Source organism: Heterocephalus glaber, unplaced genomic scaffold (genome assembly GCF_053883595.1).
Source record: "Heterocephalus glaber isolate CG9 unplaced genomic scaffold, H.glaber_assembly_v1.0 deba00001532, whole genome shotgun sequence".
NCBI classification, from domain to species: domain Eukaryota; kingdom Metazoa; phylum Chordata; class Mammalia; order Rodentia; family Bathyergidae; genus Heterocephalus; species Heterocephalus glaber.
In genome coordinates, this window is record NW_028258330.1 from 13,929,401 (window position 1) to 13,951,529 (window position 22,129).

Genomic DNA, 22,129 nt, shown 5'->3' on the forward strand with positions numbered 1-22,129 from the left:
GGATAAGAAATATGGTCTTTGGAATTAGACATTCTTACTGTTGCCACCACAATGGCCCTTGGGCCTTTCTATCATAAGGACCTCAACAATTGCACACTTCTCAAGACACAGGAAAGTGAAAATACAAAATATAAGGGCAACAGCTGAAGTTTTAGACTGCTTTTCTATATCAGGCTCTCAGCCATTTTCCAGTTTTCTCAAACCTTGAGAGGAAACAGACGCTGGAACAAATAAACAATAATGCTAATTCAACCTTTTAAAAGTTGAACTGAAAAACAGGACAAAGCAAGCCTTAAGCATTTGCTAGAGTAGAAAACTGACATTTTGTTTTCAGTGTAGCCTGTCACAATTTTTGGTTAATGCTTCTCTTCTCTGCAACAGTCTCTTTATCTCGTACGACTTTAACACTCCTCTTACTAAAAGGTGGACCCTTAAGTCTCCTCTGCTTGAAAGAGTCAGGCTTGTGACTCATCTGGACCCAAAAGAATGTGATGGAAATGATGAGGCATGACTTTGAGCTCCAGTCATAAATCAATGTTTCTTCTACCTCATCAGCAGGAACAATCACATTGGGGGCCATGTCAGCAGTCCACCAGCCTTGAAGCCACCAGGCTGTAAGCGAGGCCACAAGTTGTCCTTTAAAAGAGACCCCAGGAAATTCCACTATTTGGATTTACCTCCTAGAGAAACCCGGAACCATTTTTTCTTCTTATTATTTCCAATAAAAACTCTCCTAAGTTCAAAAAAAGACCTCATATGAAAATCCTGGGACTACATAAAGAAAGAGAAATGCCCAGCCAGCCCTGGCTGCTCCAGCTTTTTGTTCTTCCAGTGTCAGCTGCCATCTGACTCCAACTGCATGAAGAGATACCACACAGGAAACACAGCCAAGCCCTTCCCAATCTCCCAACCTACTGCAGAAGAAAGCAGAAGGAAGGAAGCATTGAAAAGGAGACTGCTGTTGTCAAATCACCGCATTTTCAAGTAGTTTCTCATACAATATTCAATAATCAGAACAAATCCTAATGTATAGACTGGATCACTTCAAATACTGAAAATCCCAGTCTTTGAGCCTGCTCCCAATTTGGCCATTACCTACCTTTCTCTGCAGTCTTCACATGCAACTACCCAAACTTTTCTAGAATCTTACACACACACACACACACACACACACACACATTTTTTAACATTAACAGAAAAAAACATTCTTTCCTCTTTAAAACCTTTCTTTATTCTACCCTCCACTAAAGACACATATTCTTCCAAAAATGACTCTAGAAATCTTCAATCCTAAAGGTTATCAGTAACATCAGAGCCCCTAAACACAAATGTTTTAACCTTAATTCTTGCTAACAGGGAGGCCAGTCTAGCAATGGCTCATCTAGGATAGATCAACTGTCTTTCTCTGGACAATTGTTCTGCCTCATTTCTTTACTGGGTAGGGGTTTAATCTGGGTGACTCTAAAACATTCAAAGAGTCTTACCTACAGGGCAGCAAAATTGTTTTTTTTGTTTTTTTTTTTAATTTTCTTTTCTCTCTCTTTTTTTTTTTGGTACTGGGGATTGAACTTGGGACCTTGTGCTTTCAAGGCAGGCAGTGGAACAACTGAGCTAAATCCCCAGCCCTAGGGCAGCAAAATTGTTACCAGAGTTTTTGTACAATATTTTAAAGTTGCACAAGCCAATCAGTGCCACTGATCAAACATTGTTTTGGTCTTTTGTTTGTTTTTGCACTTGAAATATCACTAGTCTAAATTGAGACTTGTTATGAATACAAAATAGATGAAAAAAGTGCAACATTTCACTACATTTCTATTGATTAAATGCTGAAATGAAAATAATTTAGATGTTCAGGGATAACTACATTATTCAATTAATTTTACCTATGATCTTGAGTTTTTCAGCTTCCAGCTTGGGTTGCTATAAGTTATTCATTTTTTTAATGAAGCAACAAGAAAATGTAAAGTGTGATATGTTGTTCATATGATCATTCTTTTGGACAGCACTGGTTTCAGAGATCAAATGGATAAGCATGAACTTTTGTGCTATACTTAATAACCCAAGGAAATGACATATTCTTCCCTAAGAAGTTTGTGAAAACACTTTTCACACATGAACTATAGGAAATAATATAAAGAATGGTTAAATGAGAACCAGAAAAAAATAATAAAGTGAATATTCTTGGGTATGTTTCTAGCAAGAATAATTGGCACCCTTATAATCACATGGTAACTTTGTCTCTTTTGACAGGGCATAGGATCATTATTTATGGTGATATTCATTTAAAGAAAGCTTTATAAATTTCAGATTTTACTTTTCTAACTTAATATATGCAGAAATTCTACTCACTGAAAATGATCTAGGTATCTCTCAACAGTGTACTCATTGAGGGCTTAGGTTTTTGTTTTTTTTTTTTTGGTACCAGGGGTCGAACTCAGGACCTGGTGCTTTCGAGGTAGACAGTGGAACCACTGAGCTAAATCCCCGGCTCGAGGGCTTAGATTTTAAAAACAGTAGTTTACTGAATTCTCAATGGAAGAAAATGAATCTTATGCAATTTCTGAAGGTGCTTAACTTATACCAAGAAATGGCCAAAGAGATGAAAAATATGCCCACAGCAGGGAGGAGGCAAGTGAGATGTAACCCATGTGCCCACCTTCTGATGCCCCACGGCTTCTGAAATGCCTTTTGTGGAACCCCCTTCCACCAGTGAAGCTGTTTCACCTGCACAGGACAGAGTGGAAGTCCTTGGAAGCCTACCACTCCTTGCCCAACTGCCCATAGCCAGTGACTGACAGGGGAATGGGACAGCCCAGTTCCACTGCCTGGAAGTAGAACCAACTCTCTGGAGCCACTGTGTTCTAGAGCTCTCCTAGGGATCAGTCTGAAGCAGGTATTCTGTTTGAATCCCCTCCACTGGTTTCTTCCGTCTCACTCCCCTTCCACACTCACTGTTTCCTCTGGGGGCACTGACTTCGCAAGCACTGGTACAGAAATTCTCACCTTGGGTCTGCTTCTGGAGAGCTCCACTGGAGACGCCTGGCATGTATGAAAGTGTTCTAAGAAAATGTGAAAACACAGGACTCTGGAGCTGCTGTTGTGCCATGAGTAAGAGGGTCTAAAATTCTCAAGAGTTTAAAAAGAAATTCAATATCTACAGTTTAATAAACTAGCTGTATCTTTGTTCCTAAGGACTAGGGTAGCAGCCCTAGAACACTGCTCTTAGATCTAGAGAAGAGATGGTAATAGCTGACATAACACGTATGTGTCTACAGGTCTGAGAGAAGTCGAGATAGCATGTAAGGCTCCAAAGTAGAGGTGTAAAGAAACAGAAGTCAACACCAAAGTAGAGTGAGATATAATAAGCTTTATATATAATCCATATTTAATAACAGTTTAAAAATCATTCAGAATGGAACAAAGTACCATAAATATTAGGTTGATTATTAAAAAGAGTAGTACACATGTCTTCCAAACTAAAATACAGCGGGAAAAAAGTGATCAAGTGTTGTTTTCTTTCTTTTCATCAAACTTTAGGGTGGCCTTTGGTTTGCTTCGACTAATAAATTCTTCTTTACTAAAAGTCATATTATCTGTTTATTGTAAGAATATTTTTGATTTATGTCCTATTCTGAGTAACTACTTTGAAGATAATGATATATAGTGTAATAATTAATGTTATTCTCTTATTATTTGATTATGAAATTTTGTGTTTTTTATAAAATAAAAAAATTAAAAAGTCACTCTGTTGATAGCAATGCAAGTAAGAATAATTCATCCAAAAAGAGTCATTTGGTATTGATATGAACCTTAGATTTTTTTGAATAACACTAATAATAAGCTGAGCTCAATATGACACAAACAAGCAAGATCTAAAATATAACAGCACAGGGATTAATTCATATCCTGAATGCCCACTGTGGATATAACAGGCCTGAAAACATTTAGGACTAACATAAGGTCAGAATTTCTCTCTGTTCGAAATATGAGGAAATAAACCAAGGATTTCAAGATAAAGCTAGGAAAGTCCAGATTCCAGGGTCTAGATATTTTCAATTTCAAGTGTGGGAAAATTTATAAAAAGAAGAATTATAAAAGGAATCAGATTTCCGTTCAATATTTTTTAAAAAACTTGTGGGCCAGGGATTTAGCTCAATGGTTTTGCTGCCTGCTGCGCAAGCACAAGGACCCCAGTTCGATCCCCGGTACCAAAAAACAAAAAAACAACAATTCGTAATTCAAGATGTCTAAATTTGAATGGCGCTCAAGTAGAGATGCAATGCCTTTATTTTTAGGAGAGGATAGAGGGGAAAATAGAAGAATTTTCTTTTGTGGAGGAAGGCAAGACTAACACAAGATAGCAAGCAGCAATAGGTGACAGCACGTTCAATCAGGTCCTCTGGAGATGTGAGATGAGACAGGACTCAGTGTAGGATGTCTGTTATCCTAGCGTCTGCTGCCATCCAAGGCCTTTGTAAAATCAAATGCACAGCAATTGTACACTTAATACACAGAAAATTCTTCTTTAATATGAGAAGTTAAATATTTCTTAAAATATTTAACATGCAGTTCCTGAGCTCTGTTTCTTTCTTTCTTTGTTTCTTTCTTTTTTTGATTCTTGAATCAAATGTTTATATTCATTAAACACATGATTCTTCTTGTGAACCACTTATAGTACAGCTGATGAAAAGTGACTGATTTAAGGATAATACAACTATTATACATGGAAAGAGAATAATCTAGAAAAATGTACTGAAAACCCAGTAAAAAGCAGATAATGTGTCTACAGTGATTTAAGGCCCTAAAATTATTCAACACCCTTCAACTCTGCTTTGCCTATGAAGAGAAGGCTTATGAGTCATCCTCAGAGAGTAGTAAAATATAGTGTACTCAACTAAAAATAGGTAGGAACATTCACTAATAAATTTACTTTTTGGATATCATCGTGTCATCATTAAATACTGATCACTTGGTGAAGTGTTGGGTTATGAGATTCTTTCCCTCCCTTGGAGAAAGGCCGGGAAAAAATCAGCCATAGGCACTGCCAGAAGATAATGAAACACCTGACATGACATGCAACCGGGTAAAGAATAAAACACTGATGCTAAATGCCTGGAACAGAGTCCACCTACCAGAAGGAACAGTAAAGTTGCTAGGTGACATCATCACTATAAAATGACTTTCTGTGCCTCAAAGGAAGAAAGGATAGGCAATACAAAATTTGTTCTATAAAACAGCAATGAGAAAATTGCAATTGATTAAGGAGTCAGAAAAGAGTAGATTGTCATACTCACTAGAAATCTGGTATTAACACAAAGCATTGGCTTTTTAATAAAATAAAAAAATCTACATAAAGATATATCCAGTTCCCATTTTGGCATTTCATGAAAGGTTGCAAAACGGAACACTAAGGGAACATTGGAATGATTTATTTATATCATCTCCACAGGCAGTTGCCCCCAAATGGTGGTTTCTAGCTGCAAAGGAGCACAGCTGTGACTCTTTATGTCAGTGGGATCCTTAGTAAAACTGCAGAGAACATGCCTCCTCCAAGAACTGCAGGGAACAAAACCTGCAATAGGATCTAGTGCTTCCTAAATGCAGGCAGTACTTCCACAGATGAGGAGTAGAAAATCTAGCAAAAGAGGCACTGGCCAAGTCAATAGTGGAATTAGTAAATCAGAACCCAGAACATCCTGGGCAACTCTGCTTGCTGCTCCACTGTGTCAAGGAAAATGTCTGTGAGTAAATTTTGAGAGGCTCCAGATGGGGTAGCAGCATTCAAGAAGAGAGTCATTCTGCAGACTGAAAGCTCTAGGACCCCACCATTAACAACTTTTCTCCACCAGCTGCAGAGTACTCACCAGGCAGCTCTGGACCAACAGCAAGTGATGCTCACTGTCCACTTGGCCAAACTCCCAGCACAGTCCCCTATAAACTAAGCAGGCACAAAGGAGAAAAACCAGCGTCAAGACTCAGAGTTTTCATGCAGAGAAAGAACCTTTGCACTTCAAAATCAGAGCCTATAATACATTTTTCAAATATATCAGATGACACATTAAAAAATCAGAACTATAGTTTTAAGAAACAAAGACATATAGTCATCAAATCAGAAATATTTACCACTACACCCACGCAAGAGGGTAATAATCCTCTCTACAATGCTGCTGATCTCCTACTTAGCCTCTTAATCTAGCAAAATAATTAAGCAGCAATTGAACATCAATGCTATCTAAAATCTTCTTACAGTAAATATAATTGTCTTCTCCTGATTAATAGTAAAACATCCTTAGATGAACTGTAATTGCAAGAAATCTTTCAAACGTCCTTAGATGAACTGTAACAGGAAAAAAAAAATCTTTCCAACAGGCACAGTGTTGAGAAGGAAGGTTTCCAATGGAATTGCATCTATGCACAAAAAGTCTTTATGTGTGTGTGTGTGTGTGTGTGTGTGTGTGTGTGTGTTTGTATTTTCTTGTTAATACACTGTTCACATTGATTCTGGATTTGACATTTGATTTCTGGTCTAGATGCACTTTAGATTTTAAGATCTTCCCAAGATGTAGCAGGAAGAAAAAGTCTGAGGTACAGTCAGAAGTACGTAGAGGTAAATGCAAGCCCATTTACACTTAGAAGAAGGTAGAGGCATAAAAACTAGCAATCAAACACCGAGGAAAATGATATCTGCAAAAGTGAACTTGGACTTTTGTGAAACTTTGTGAAAGTCTTCTTCTATATGTGAAAGGTCCCAGGCAGGGTGTACATCTATAGAAAGCAAGACTGTTCCCCACAAAAACAAATGGGCAAATCTGGATGTAAATGGACAATCATAGCAACAAATTCTCAGGCCATAATATACATTTTTTTTAAAAAATAAGGTAATGTAATAATATGGGTGCCATGACCCCACTGTGCTACAATTAATCTCACTATCTGAATGTAAACACACAGACACAAACATTGCTATATGCAAATAACCTAACTAGATGGGTAACAAGAAGCTAAACTCTGCAGGCCCCTAAGGAGCTGGAATTCAAGGGAGGTTAAAAAGGAGAGGGAGAGCTTTTGATTTTACTTTAACCTTTAACCATTATGCAATATTTCACTGTGAAACATATTGCCTTTAAAAGTGAAACTGGAAAATAAATTCAGTTCATTCCAAATTCCCCATAGAAAAAATAAAAACCATGCCACTTTAAAAACAGTAAACAGAATTAGAAAATATACACTGAATTTACTGGTTTAGTAAATAATTTACTATGCTCTGGGGTCTAAGCAAAAATTGCATCATTACAAATAATCCACATAAAAACTCTAAGATGTGATTATTCTCACTTTATAGACAATGAATCTGAGGAGTTGGAGGAGTATTCAAAAATCACACAGAGCTGGCATGCACCCTGGTGTTCAGCCCCTGCAATACTGCTTGCTCTATGGTATTTGCCATATTTTCTATATTACATTGATATTTGTAATTAGATATGAATAGCCAGAGATGCAGCTCAGTGGTACAGTGCCTGCTGTAATTAGATACGAATACAAGAATATAAATGCTATGAGGACAGGGATCATATGTACACTGAAAACTAGCATGTATATCTTGAGCACCTACCACAGTGCCTAGCATTATGAGGAGCTCAGTAAACCCTTCTTTAATGGATGTATTATTGTTCACAAGAAAACAGGTTTAATGCAGGACTCCAAAATTTACAAGAGTAGCCTACAATATTTGCCCACAGAGTCAAATGTAGAAGAGTACAAGAGATCTGAACGTGCTAGAGATCCAAGGAATCCAGCCAAGGGCCTAGATCTCACTAGAGCACATGGCAATGACCCTCACAAGTCCATATCAGGAGGCCGAGGAGTCTGCAATGGAATACTAGAGGGTCCAGGCCGGAAAGACCAAGGGCCAGCACTAAAGGCTAGAGAGTCTACACCCATAGGCTGAAAGGCCAAACTGGAAGTCAAAGGATCTGCCTAGCCCAGAGCTCCCAGCCCTGTGTCTGTGCCAATGGCCAGGAGATGACGCTCAAGGCCAAGGTGAAGACCCAAACAACAGCTATCCTTGGTGAAGGCAGAGCTCAGCCTAAGCCTCTCTGAGGGAAATCAGCATAAAATCCTCTCCTCTTGTTCTCATTTTATACCATTCCCCAGAACCACACTAACTCAATTCAGGTGGGCATTCCCACTCCACTCCAGTTAACCATTAATCAACCAACTTCCACAATGGATTAATAATTAAGTGTCTTACCTAGAACTGGGAAGCTAAATTTTCTTATGCCTTTTAGGGATATAAAACAGGCTGAGGTCCAATAAAGTTCATTGATTAATAACCCTGCCATATATTGCTCCTTCTTTTGAGAAACCTCTTAAATCTCAAGTCTCTTTGCAATCAAAGAGTTAAAGATTAAAGACATATTATTCCTTCCCTAGTGACCACCCAGCATAAACAGCCAGATTGTTCTATAAACTCCCTAATTCTGCACATACTTAAGATAGCACAGCATTTGGGGAAAACAGTGCTATTAATACCTTACAAAGAATTAAAGCACTATAAGAAGTCACGGGCTATTTAGCTACTGGAATGTCATAGACTAACTACAGCAGCTGACTTGTATGGCAGTCTTATGCAAAAGAAAACCCCAACCTAACTACTTTTTCATTTAAATATTATTAATATTAAATATTAGTACTCAAGTTTTTGAGTCTTAGTAAAGGAGGGGCTCATGTGTGCATGCATGACATTATGTAGGGGATATATCTGAGGGTGTTTATGTGTTTTGGTCTTTAAAAAGAAGAAAGATGGTTTTCCACAATATAGAAGGAAACCTAATAGTTAAATGAAACACTCAAATCCTAACATCATACCGGACTTAGTGAAAATAAATGCTGTTTTGCATCCAGTAAGGGTACGAAGTTCATTTAAAGACATCAACTCCACAAACGGTGCTGCAACAAGCAGGCAGCCACAAGCAAAAGAAGGCAGGACTGAGGATGCAGCTTAGTGGCAGAGTGCCTGCTTAGCAGGTGCAAGACCCTAGGTTTGACCCCCAATGTCGCAAATCAATCAACCAGGTGGACTCCTAACCTCACATCATATGCAAAAAATTAGCTCCCAGTGGATCACAGATATAAAAGGACAGTCCTCCTCCCACCACTTATCCTGGGTTTCAGATCCCATGGTTTCAGTCACTCATGATCAGCAATAAGAAGAATGAGTACAGTACAATGAGGAATTTTGAAGAAGGCACCATATTCAAATAACTTTTATTATAGTGTTTGTTGTAATTATACTATTTTCTTATCAGTTATTATTGTTAATCTTATAAATCATACTTTATTACAGATGTGTATGTTTAGGAACAAACAAAGCAAAACAAATGTTTGGTACTAGCTAGTTTAGTTGCAATGATTCTCCATGAATAAGAGCTCATTGCCGAATAAAATTCCTAAAAGTAAACTGAAGAAACCTTTGAGCCTTGGGTTAGGCAATGGTTTCTTATCTGACATTAAAAGCACAAGCAATGAAAGGAGAAAATAGATACATTACATCTCTTTAAAAACTTTTGTGCTTCAAAGACTCCTATCAAGAAAAGTGAAAAGACAACCTGCAGAATAGGAGACAATTTTTGCAAACCATTTATCTGATAAAAAGGCTTTTATCCAGAATCTAAGACTTCTTACACCTCAACAACAACAACCAAAAAAGACAATACAATTTAAAAATGGGCAAACGACCTGGATGGACCTTTATAACACACACACACACACACACACACACACACACACAGACACACACACACACGGAGGATATTCAACCAGCGGGGCAACATAAATCAAAACCACAATGAGATACTACCTTACAACCACTAGGAAAATTATTATCAGAAGACAGATAAGAAGAAGCCAATCACAGCCCTCACAGACTGCATGTGTGTATGCACGATCATGAAGCCACTTTGGAAAACAGTATTGAATGGCAGTTTGCCAAGTGGTTAAATAAATCACCCTGTGACCAGCAGTCTCACCCCCAAAGATGTACCCAAGAGAAATAAAACATATCCATACAAAAAAATTGCAAAAAAATTTCAAAACAACACTACACATAATGGGCAAAGTGGAAACAATCTGAATGTCCACCAAATAATGAGCATATTAACAAAATGGGGTCTCTCCACACAATGAAATCCTATTTAGCAATAAAACTTCCAGGATAACAGATTAGATTGTGGCAATAGTTGCACAGTGCTCTAACTATACTGGAAACCACTGGATTGAGCATGTTTTGTGGGTGAATTTTATGTTGTGCAAACTATATTTCATTAAAGCCTTTGTTCAAAAAAGCTACATTTCAGTAAATCTGCCAGTCAATATTAATTGACTTTTTAAAATGACAAATTCTTCAAAAAACACAGGAAATGGTAAGTATTTACATTTAAAAGAAAACTTAGCCTTGTAATTTTCCATGCTATTCCTTGTGGTGGGAAATATGGTGTACACACTGCAGTTTACTCTTACAAAAAAGCGCATGTAGGAGGTCACCTCCAAACCATAAGAAACACCAGTATCTTACTGCAAACCTCCACTCACAATGCCATAGTTACACATAGTCATATTTCAAAGCAACAAGGAATTTTAGACAATGGTGAAGTTTTAAGTCAGTGTAGAGGTAAACAAAACACATAAAATATAACCTTTACAAATATTTGGGGGTGTAATGCCGCCAGAGAGCACAGAAGGGATGAATTGCTGCTCCATTCTTGTTCACAGTTAATGACTTCCAAAAAGACCCTTGAATGGAATTGAATTTAAAAAATGGAAACAGATGGGCCAAAGCCATCCTGGGAGCCCAAATAATACCAAATTGCATCTCTACAAGGAACCAAATCTTAGAGACTACTTTCATCAATGCAATCATATTTGATATGTTCATATACAGTATCAATAGGTTTATGTCTCCTCAGAGGCATTCTACAAATACTTATTGAGCATTCACTGTGTGCCAGGCTCTGCCCTTTGGAAATACAGTAGCACACTAAATGAACACAAGTCCAGGGCCTCACAGTGTTCCTATCCTCCAATTTCCTGTCCGCCTTTAACTGCTCATGTCCCTCACTCCTCCAGGGTTCAGGGAGGCACAGAATGCCTGTGGGCTAATCTTCATGGTGAATATAATGTTTGAACTACCTGTACCAGTTTTGATTGGTGGATCTGACATATATACCTGCCATGTCAGATGATTTTGTTTAGGTGATTTTGCAATACTGGAGCCAGAATGCTACAGACAACTCAGCCAACAGCAGAGAGGCAACTGTCCTTTCAGAGAACCTGCTTCTCTAGGTATCCATGGCCCCTACCCTCTGGGGCATTTCCCACACAGCCAATTCCTTCCCCATGGTCTCCTCTCACCCACTCCTTGAGTTAGTGAGCCCTAAAAGAAAGGCCTACTCGGCAAGCCTGTCAGTGGGGAAGGAAGAGAATCTCACCTTCCCATTCCACATATTCTGATTTGCTGTCATCAACAAATGCCCACCAAGGGAGCTGTTCAGCCATTCATTTGCCCCTCTCTGTTTAGAAAACATTCTAAATTCTGCACAGGAAAGTTATAGCTCCTGTGTATGTCACTTATGGTGGCTAACCAGCACTAAAATGTAAAACTGGGAGTTCCTTAGAGGAGCTCATTGGGTATATTTTTCTCCAAATAATGGTAATGGCATTGTAATTATCAACCTACATTCTTTTGCCAAGTTTCCCTCATGTATTTATTTTCTGTAGATGTATAACAAAATGCCACAAATACAGTGACTTCACACATGTTTATTAACTCGCTGTTGCTGGGTTCTCTGTTCAGTATCTTGTTATAAATTGTAAATCTAAGTGTAAGTGTCATTGCTTGCTGGGAGCTCTGAGGAGTAATCCTTTCTGAGCTCAGTCTAGCTGTTGGCCAATTTCACTCATAGTTATCAAATAAGGACTCATTTCCTTGCTGGTTGTCACCTGACAGCTACTCTCAGAGCCCAGAGCCCATATACCATTCTTGGTCATGTAGTCCCCATCATCTTTAAAGCAAGCCATGGAGAATCTCCCTCGAAAGGACTCTCTTTCATTCCATGTGTCTCTTCAGTTCCTTTTAGGGTCCACAGAGGATAAACTCTTAAAGTCAACTGTGCCGTGTAACATACCCTGATCCCAGAGATGACATAGTCATGGCTTTCTGCATTACACAGGATGTGTATACCAGGGCCAGAAGTCTTGCAGGCATCGTAGAATTCTGCCTTCTACACCTAACTGCCAGTCTGCATTTGTCACCTGCGTGCCTTGGTTTGGGGTCTAATATTATTCAGGAGAACAGCTAACTGGCCAGCAGAGAGGATGCATTAAAGTCAAAACCAGAGAATAGATTTTTAACAATTCTCCCACTCATCCCTAGATTCATACGCTCCACTTTAAATATTAAGCTAAATTCTAAATCTTCACAGGACATTGCTTTTCTTTACCTTAAATCAAACCTTATGAAACTACAGGTCTACATCACTGACGGTCTGTTTTTTTTGGGGGTGGGGTACCGGGGATCAAACTCAGGATCTTGTGCTGGCAAGACAGGCAGTGGCACACTGAGCTAAATCCCTGGCCCTGACAGTCTTTAAGAAAAAAATGAGAGCCTTTAAGAAACTTCTCTTCAGAGACATATTTGGTCAGAGTAGAACTCTTCATCAGGTGTAGTAATAACAGTAGCTACCAATTAGTGAGCAATTGCTATGTCCACGTACTACTCTCAGCATGTCGCATACATAAACTCATTATGTCTCACCAAATCTTTTCTAAATGAGGAGACTGAGGCATAGAACAGTCACATCACTTATCCAGTCATGTGACACTTATAGTAAACAAAGGACCACGAATTCCAAACCTGACCAATAACTCTTAAGAGCAGCAACTTCTTGTGTGCCTACTGGTGGTTCTACATTGTGAATGCGGGTGATTTCTGCAGCTGTTCTATGACACCAGGTGGTGGCCAAGCATTTATGGTTTGCGCTCAAGCAGATGTAGCTCCTGAGCACAGCTGAAGGTGAATGGGAACTGCAGCCCACACACTAGGGTACATGTAAGGTAACTACATATAATTACCCTATGTACTAGCAGCAGTCTTGTTCAAGGACATCTATGAAATCTTCCACAACAACAGCAGAAACAATAATGTTGGCCTTCTTCTAACCCACATGTCTTCTTTTGGAAGGAAGGAGAGGAAAAATGTAATTGAATCCTTCTCTTTCACTTTTGCTCCAACCAAACCTTTCCCATCATGTTTCATTTTGAAATTGACAGATTATGAAAAAAATGGAGACATAGCAAAAACTAATATCAGAAGCAAAGAAAACAAGTCACCTCATCCCTGTCCCATTGTAGAGAAGAAAGTGGCCCTCCTCTGGGTAATGAAAAAAGGAAAGACCCTGCTAACTTTTCCATTCACTGCACCCAGCCACAGCAGGGACAGCATAACCCCAGGTGTCACCAGCCGAGGCACCACAGAGCCCAAGAAACCCCCGGTTGGCAGCCATAGTAATGAGTCACTGGAGGTGGAGTTGGGGTAAGGAGAGCAATATAAATCTTGACATTTGCATTAAAAGCAGACTTGCTTCCAATGACTCATCTCCACAACGAGGCTGGACAAGGGCACATGTCAGATGACATTTTCTCAGATCTGTCCTGGTACCTGAAAGGTACCAACTAGCAGGGACTGCTAGCACAACAGGGCCATTGGCCTAAGATGGGAGAGAAAAACTAAACTTTAATCAGTCCTCATTTTTTCCTCCTAGATTCAATCTGATCTCCAAAGTCCTGATGGTAACATACCAGACATCAAAGAAAGGTAAATTTATTTTATCATAGAAACTTCTTTTTAATCTGATGTTTTTGTGGTATCTCTTGTTTTGGATCTTGGTTTTTATAACGTTTTATTTGTTAAAACATCTCATGCTAAATAATTTGACTTAAAACAACCACCCATTGTAGTCAGGTTATCCAAATATGTGTGAGATACACATAAACCTCAAGGTCCTTGGCTGCTTATGGCTGTCAATGATCCCTCTGAATGTCCAAGTCTCAGTTTCAGAAACCTGGATATATGCCAACCCAGGTAATTACTCTCTGCCCACCTAATTTCCCCAGGCAATTTTAATTGAAAACAGTATTATCCTGTACCTCAGCTCTAATCTGCTCTGAAGTGTCCTGTGTCCTGCTTCTTGCTTTCATCATAAGCTACTGAGCTGATTTCTTTTTGAAGCTTAAGTCAGAAAGAAAAAAAGTTTCTGAAGCTCCCAAAGGGAAAAATATCAGATAAACAGGAGCCATTTAATTAGTCTCAAGCCAGTGTGCTGAATACCACTGGCAATGGTTGCAAGATATTCCTTCTTGCTGTCTAACCGTACAAATGAAATGTTTCTTTTGTGTACTGAAATACAAAGGTTTTTTTTACTGAAAGAGTCACATACAACACACACACACAGAGGCAGGAGAAAGGGAAGGGAGAGACACCAATGATTTTACTCTCCTGAAATGATTTTTTAAAAGGCATTGTCCCTTAGTTCATTCCCAAACAACCTGATCTAAAGTTTGAGGAACAAAATGCTCCATCTAATATAGGATTATCTAAAATTCGTAGAAAATATGAAAGGAATATGCTTTTTGATGACATTTAACAAAGATGCTCTGAAATAATGCTATCTGGTAGACACAATGAAAGCCACAAAAGCAAGTTACATATATAATACTGTATTTTCTAGTAGTGCAGTTATGAAGGTAAAAAGAAACATGGACTACTACTCAACAATACAAGGAAAAGAGTTATTGATACCACAACAACCTAGATGAATCTCAATGGAATTTTGTTTAGTGACGTTACTCTCAAAACGATACATACTATATGATTCCAGTCCATGTATATGAACTGCTTAAAGTGACAAAATTATCCAGGCAGAGACTAGATTAGTCAGGGGGTAGAAAGAAGAGAAAAGATGATGGCTAGGGCTACAGGAAAGTAATATAGGAGATCCTTGTGATATAGGAAAAATATAATTCCCAATTTGTAGCTGCCTACAATACTTACAATGGAAATTTTCTCTACCTTGTCTGTGGTAGTGGCATATAAATTTACATAGGAGTTTAAATTACACAGAAAACACACACAAACATACATATAATTGAGTGGATGTAAAACTGAAAAATATCAATAAAGTCAGTTAATGTTTTCACATAATCAGTGTGCGTGTAACTAATACAAAAATTATTGAAATATTTTACTTGTTTTTTCATTCTAAGTCTTTGGAATTCAGTGTATAGTTTACACTTCATTTCATGGTCACACTTCAAGAATTCCCTGGTCACATAATGGTCACATGTGACTGGGTTCCCAGTATCAGACAGTATCAGACCAGTACAACATTCATTCTTCAAACCCCTTTAGTAGCACATTGTTTCTAATATGACACCACTTTCTGGAAGTCTCTTACAGAAGCAGTTCATGATGAAAGCCTTAGAGCTTGGACGGTCAACAGAAAATATGATCTGGCGTCAAGAGCATTTCATCAGTAGTACCAATGTGAATCTCCTTTGGACTAGAGTTTCAGTGATAAAAACAGAAAAACAAAATTCTGGTGTCTTTGAAGAAATAACACTTGGGTAGAATTTCAGTAAGTACAGTACATAAACTGGGTTCCAGGACTAAGATCTTGATAGTTTTTGAAACTTTGCAATTTTTTCTGAGATTTTTTTCTTTGTTTTCCTAGTTCCCTGTGGTGATTAGAAGTAGAATTATTAAAATAAAATAGACTTCTGGGTTTGCTGTTCAGAGTTGTGGAATGGTAAGAAACAATTTTCCTCTACAGGCAGTCATGGGGGAGAAAGAAACAAGGGATCAACTATGTGATCACAGATTTGAAAAATATATAGAATTAGGCCAAGTCTCTTGTGACTCTGAAAAGTAAAACAAGGAGCAACCAAGTCCAAGAAGAAGCTTCAGGGCTCAATCTCAAAAGACCAGCACAATCTCCATCCCCTATTGCAAGTGAGAACGAGATGAGAAAAGAATGAGATGAGAAAACACTATTCCCAAATGGAGCATTGAGGAGTATAAAGAGAGCTGGTTTGGGAGTGAGAGAGACCTATCTTTGAGAACACAAGTCAATTAACCTCTCCTGGACCTAGTTTCCTTGTTTGCAAAGCACCAAAAATTGTCTACCTCACTCACTGTTTTGAAGTTAAATGGAAAAATGCACAAAAGTGCCTATCGCATTCCTGCAACCCAGAGTGGGAGTTCAATTACAGTCCTCTGCCACCCCTTTATTTCTGGACTCACATCACTATGCATACAGAGAAAATGATCTGTGCAAGTTCAACTAAGAAGAATCACATGGAATACTCAAGAGCTGTTGCTCTAGAAAAGTGATGGTGAACCTTTCAGGGCTCTCAATGATACACACAACTCATTGTGGCATGCATGCCATAGGTTCACCACCACTGCTCTAGAATAATGCCTGAGAGAAAAATATTTCATTTTAATTTGTAGTGATTCATTTATAATCTGCCAGTAGAAAGCTGGTTTCATGGTCAGTCCAGGTTTATAGCATCTCAAGACAGCTATAAAAAAGAAGGAGTGCTACACCTAAGGCAGAGGACACAAAATAGTGCAGAAAAAATTGAAAGAGGGCTGATTTCATCAGAGAATCATAACCTCAAGAAAGTTTACATATTCACATTTTTCATGAAAATAAAATGTATCTTCCACCTAGCAAGGGAAAATAGAAAAGAGTATGGCACAATTTAAAAGGACCTCCCCGTGACTAAAGTTTTTTTGTTAAGAATTATTTAAATTTGGATTGATATTTATGTTTATTAGGTTTTACAATTGTTTTGGCATTTTTGTGTCACAGGCAACTGGTCAACTTGTCAGTTCCACCTCACATAATGAGCTGGCTCCCTGGAGCCAAACACACTAGGGTATAGTGATAACTTGGTTTTTCTTGATAGAGTTGAACTTTGCAAACCGTTCAAGGCCTGGGAGACATTTACTGATCACAGAGCACTGGGACAGGTATCATATTGAAAAGAAGCACCCCAAAAGCATAGCCAAGGGTGATACGTATGGAAAACAATCTGCTCTGATTGTGTTTCTTATTCACTTATATTTGGCTTTATGAAGGAATTTAAGCAGGAGATTTATCTATGATTCAAATATAGACAAATTCCCAGTCTTCATCAGCATCAATACCACTGGAACTAGGCCGACGAGCTGGAAAAGTCCTTCTGAGGATGTGAAACAGCTTATGAGAGAACATGGGAAGGATCTCTGTCATTCTCGCTCCTGACTTCAGAGTCCAAGTCCATCATGTGACAAAGTAATACCCACAGCAGGACAAAGTCACACAGGAAACCATAGCAGCTGAAGTAAAACAGAATGGAGAATTTAAAGGGATGTGCTTAACCACCTGGGACACTCAGTCCTCATCAATGCCTAGGTTCAGAAGCATAGCTAGTTTTCATGATTAAGAAAACCCATTATTGTTATTGTTTGTATCTGGAATGTCCTCAAAAATTCTGAAGTGTGTGGAAGGTGATTAGATCATGGGGGTGCTCTGCTTATCAGTGGACTTATCCACTGATGAGTTCAGTAGCTAAGTGTGTAGTTAGAAAGTGGGCCACTGGGGCATGACCAGGAAGGGTGTATTCCTCTCCCCAGCTCCTCTCTGCTCTCTTTGCTTCCTTGGTACCAGGGGTTCAGCACCTTTTCTTCCACCTAGCCCATTGTGTCCCAGCAACAGGAAAGTGACAAAGACATTAATTATTTTTAATCCACATACAAAGATTGATCAAAAAATATGGTACATGTTTAAATTTTGAAAATTTATTATAGTAAAAGACATATTAACATTAATCCTCCTCAAAATATTCCTCTTTGCTAGGAGCACATTTATCCCTTTGCCTTTGTCACTTTCTGCAGCAGTTCTGAAAGACCTTTTTCATGAGTGTCCTTAGGAGATATGATCAAAAATAAGTTGAATGATGCTGTTGAGTGCCATCCAATGGAAAGGCAGGGTTATAAAATCATTATAGTGTGTCTTTGTCCACTTTATTCACCAAATATGGCACAGTGTGACTACTGCCTCACCTGCAAAGTCAAAATGACCATGAAAGGTAATTTTTGAATCAATTTGGTACCTTGAAGCAGCCACAACAGTATGACTAAAGTCACAAAAAAGGACACCATAACTGCTTCTGAAAATGACAAGAACAAGGGGGTAAGTGTGCTTAAAAGGAGAGGGAGTATTTTAAAGGAGATTAATGGAAATGTGACTTTTACTATAATTTTTAAAATTATAATTTTAAAATTCTAATTAAAATTTTAAAAATTCAAATGTTCACAGTAATTTTGATCATACCACATATAATAAAAATTACTATTTCTGGTACAGATCTGTTTTGGAAAAATGCACAGTTGTCTCGGCACCACATAATCAAGACATAATACAATTCTGTTGCACCCAAACCCCCTTTTGCTGCCCCATTAGAGGCATGTGCTTCTCTCCATCTCCACATAACTACTGGTCTATTATTTGTTCCATGATATTGCTCTTTCTGTGTGGAATCATTAGCCTTTCAGGTCTAACACTGGCTTCTTTCACTTAGCATTATGTTGATGGATGCATCAATAGTTCATTCCTTTTCACTGCTGAGTAGTATTTTATTGCATTTTTTCATTCCTAGTTGAAAGACATTTAGATGGATTTAACTTTCTGGTAATTACAAAAAGAACTACTATAAATATTATTGTACAGATTTTGGTTAATTTAAGTTTCTATTTCACTTTAAAAAATCCCGAGTGATACTTCAGGGCTATATGTTAGTGTATGTGTAATACCATAAGAAACCACCATACTGTCTTCCAAAGCCATAGCAATATTTTGCATTCCCATCCACAACATATGAGAATCCCAGTTGTTCTACAACTTCACCTACTTGGTAGTGCTTGTGTTTTTTTCTTCTTGTTTTAGTAACATTCATAGATGTAATGGCATCTCATTAAAATTTAATAATTATAAATCTTTGAGATTTTTCAGATTTCAGAGTCTATATTATTGAGATCTTTCAGATTTCAGAGTACTATATTATTTCTACCATTAAATTAATAATATATTATCATTTCCTTTTTGAAGATTAGACAACAAATCCAAATATTAGTCCTATTCAAAAATACATTGAATGTTTAAATATAAAAAAATTATTGCAATAAAAGATACAATGTCTTAATCCCCTCAAAATACTCCCCCTTGCTTCCAGCACTTATCCCATCATTGTAGCCACTTTCTGAAGCAGTTCTGGAAGTCCTCTTTCATGAGTGTCTTTAGTTGCACTATAGTGGTTGCCTCAGTGTCCTCAATGGATTCAAAATGTTTACCTTCCTGGTCATTTTGACTTTGAGGAAGAGCCAGAAATCATACAGTACCAGACTGGTGTCAATAAGGGAAACAAGGACACACTATAATGTTTTTAGAAATTGCTGTAAACATTTCAAATGGATTCAGGACATTGAGACACCCAGAAAAAGATACGCACAGAAGAGAACTCCCAGAACTGCTTCAAAAAGTGGCAAGACCAACAGAATAAGTTTGTTCAAAGTGAGGAGTATTTACAGGGGGATTAATGACAATGTGCTTTTTGCTGTGATGCATTAGTTTTCATTTAAACATTTGCCATATCTTTAGATCACACCATACACACACACACACACACACACCCCCACACACACACACATAAATACGATAAAAGTCAGTTAGTCAAGCATATTGACAATTGACATTTTGTCACAAAGGATCACCTAGTATTTCATGAAAAGATTATACTAAATTATACTAGCCTCATTATATTGCTATAAATTAATGATTTGATTATAAATATTAGCTGTTCCAAGGAAGATCTCTGATTTTCAACAACTTACTGACTCTTTGTCTATTATTGTTTGTACTTTAAATTAAGAAAACCAAGTGCGCAGTTTGGAATTTTTACCATGTCTGATTTCTTACCATTTTGTTGTCACAGTCACCTACTTTCTGCTGCTGGGGATCATTTTAGGCATTTCTTATCTATTCCCATAGATGAAACAGGAAATTAAATGCTTTTTCATGAAAAAATAGCTATTTCACTCACCCAACAGATATTCATTGCATTCCTAGCAGGCTCGGGGAGTTGGGTGGTGGCTACTATTTTAGATGGGGGCCTCAGGAAGGATGTCACTAATAAGACGACATAAGAGCAAAGACCTGAGAGAAGTGAGGAGTAACCCTTATGGAACTCCAGAAGAAAGGGCTTCCAGGAAGAGATCATGGCAAATGCAAACTCCTGAGCAAGTGGGTGTCTTGTCAGAAGGACAAGACAAATGCACCTGAGGCACAGCAGAGTAAACAAGGGGAACACAGGAGATGAAACCAGGAAGCCAGATCATGGAAAGAAAGATACCGATTAGATCTGACTTTCAGTTAGATAGGAAGCAATTAGTGTTCTCCACAGCACAGCTGCACGGTCTGACCTAGGTTTTAAAGGAATACTTTGCTCTTTGAGAACTGTTTGACTGATAGCAAAAACAAAGCAGAGAAATCAATTAACAGACTACTACCAGAGTCCAGATGAGTGACGACATTATTTGGGTCAGTGCCGGTCACAGTTCACGTGGTAAAAACTGACAGATTCAGCACACATTCTGAACATCAAAACAGGATTGGCTCATGGATTACCTTTAGAGTATAAGAAAAAGAAATGACTTCAACATGGAAAATTAACACCAAAAGGTTAAAGAAATAACAGTCTGAAAAACAACAAGTAGCTTATTTTAACAAAGATCTTTAGGATGCTGAAACACAGGATCTGCCTTTACTATGTGGTATCTAATTTTTGTGAGTCAAGACTGAAGATAGAAAACTTGAGATGCTGTTTCCTCAGAACATTTGCTACCATTACAAAGGTAGAGCCATCGAGAATTCTGAATAAAGATCCAAATCAGAATACCATTCTCTCTCTCCTGCCCTTAATGACTTTCATGTAATGTATTCCCTATCTGCTATTGTAGGCTGAGTTTGACAGGAATCATTCAGATGAATGGATCAACAACAGGTAAACAGGCTGATTGAAGTGTAAATAGATGAAGATTAATGCAGTGAAGAGCAGGAGCCACCACGCAGGAAAAGATAAGACTCAAAATAAGTAAATAATTATAATTTCAAAAGTTTCATATACTTTATCAATTGTCTGAAGTAATCAAAATGTGGAAGACTTGGAGCTCAGAATACAGATTTGTCTTGTTCATTTCTCTCAGAAAGTTAAGGATGCTGTCAAGATCAAAACCATTTGTTATGAAGATAACCTTCAAGACAGCGAATAATGATTTCCAAGAAATTCAGGATCATTTAGAAGAACCAGATAGATAGGAATCGTAAATGGTGCTGGACAATTTTCCTTTAGATTTCTGTGCCCCTGCCATCCGAGGTCCGAGGTGTGAGAAACCATGTGGTCTGCTAACCTGGTTCGCAGGACTCCAAGAGAGAGGCCAATTTGAAATCAAGCACTCAACATATTGTCCTTCAGGTTTATTCCCAAAGATACCTTTCATAGTGTTCTATATCTTGAGTGTTTAGTAGATATTTAATGAATGGATGAATGAAACTTCACTACTTTTGGGATGGGGCAGAATATGAAGGTAAACACAATCTCCAGTTTTACATCCCTCTTTTCCCAAGAAAGGCCCAAGGTACTTCCCTAGTTACGGTTCTGAGAGCTTGTCAAAGTGCTAGTGTTATAATACTGAAAACTGTATTTTCCAGAGAAACAATCAAATAAATTTTTTTAAAAGGGCTATTTTAGAATTTAAGAAAACTGAAATACTTAAACATGAAGTACACTCACAAATAGAATCCCATTCTGCCACATCTTCTCACCCCACACACCACATTAAGAATACAGATCAACAGTGCCTAACCATCTTTGAAATCCTAAAGCTTTCCCATGCAATCATAGGCCACAGGATGCCCATCTCAATTTAGAGGATTTGCTTAAAGGCTGAATAGATTTCAAAAGTCCCCTCTAC

General features: G+C 38.0%; 1 protein-coding gene across 28 annotated transcripts in view; it reads right to left on the reverse strand.

Annotated features, from left to right (window-relative positions):
- The window catches only part of Plcb4 (phospholipase C beta 4), a 384,134-nt gene that overhangs the window by 229,583 nt on the left and 132,422 nt on the right, over window positions 1-22,129 (reverse strand). For 12 of the 28 annotated variants that reach the window (XM_087188662.1, XM_021255055.2, XM_087188665.1 and 9 more), the window contains one exon: window positions 5,865-5,938. The exons of the other annotated variants lie outside the window; for them this stretch is intronic. The gene's annotated coding sequence lies outside the window, so the exon portion shown is untranslated. Of the gene's footprint in view, window positions 1-5,864; window positions 5,939-22,129 lie in introns of those variants that run through there. 28 annotated transcript variants of the gene reach the window in all.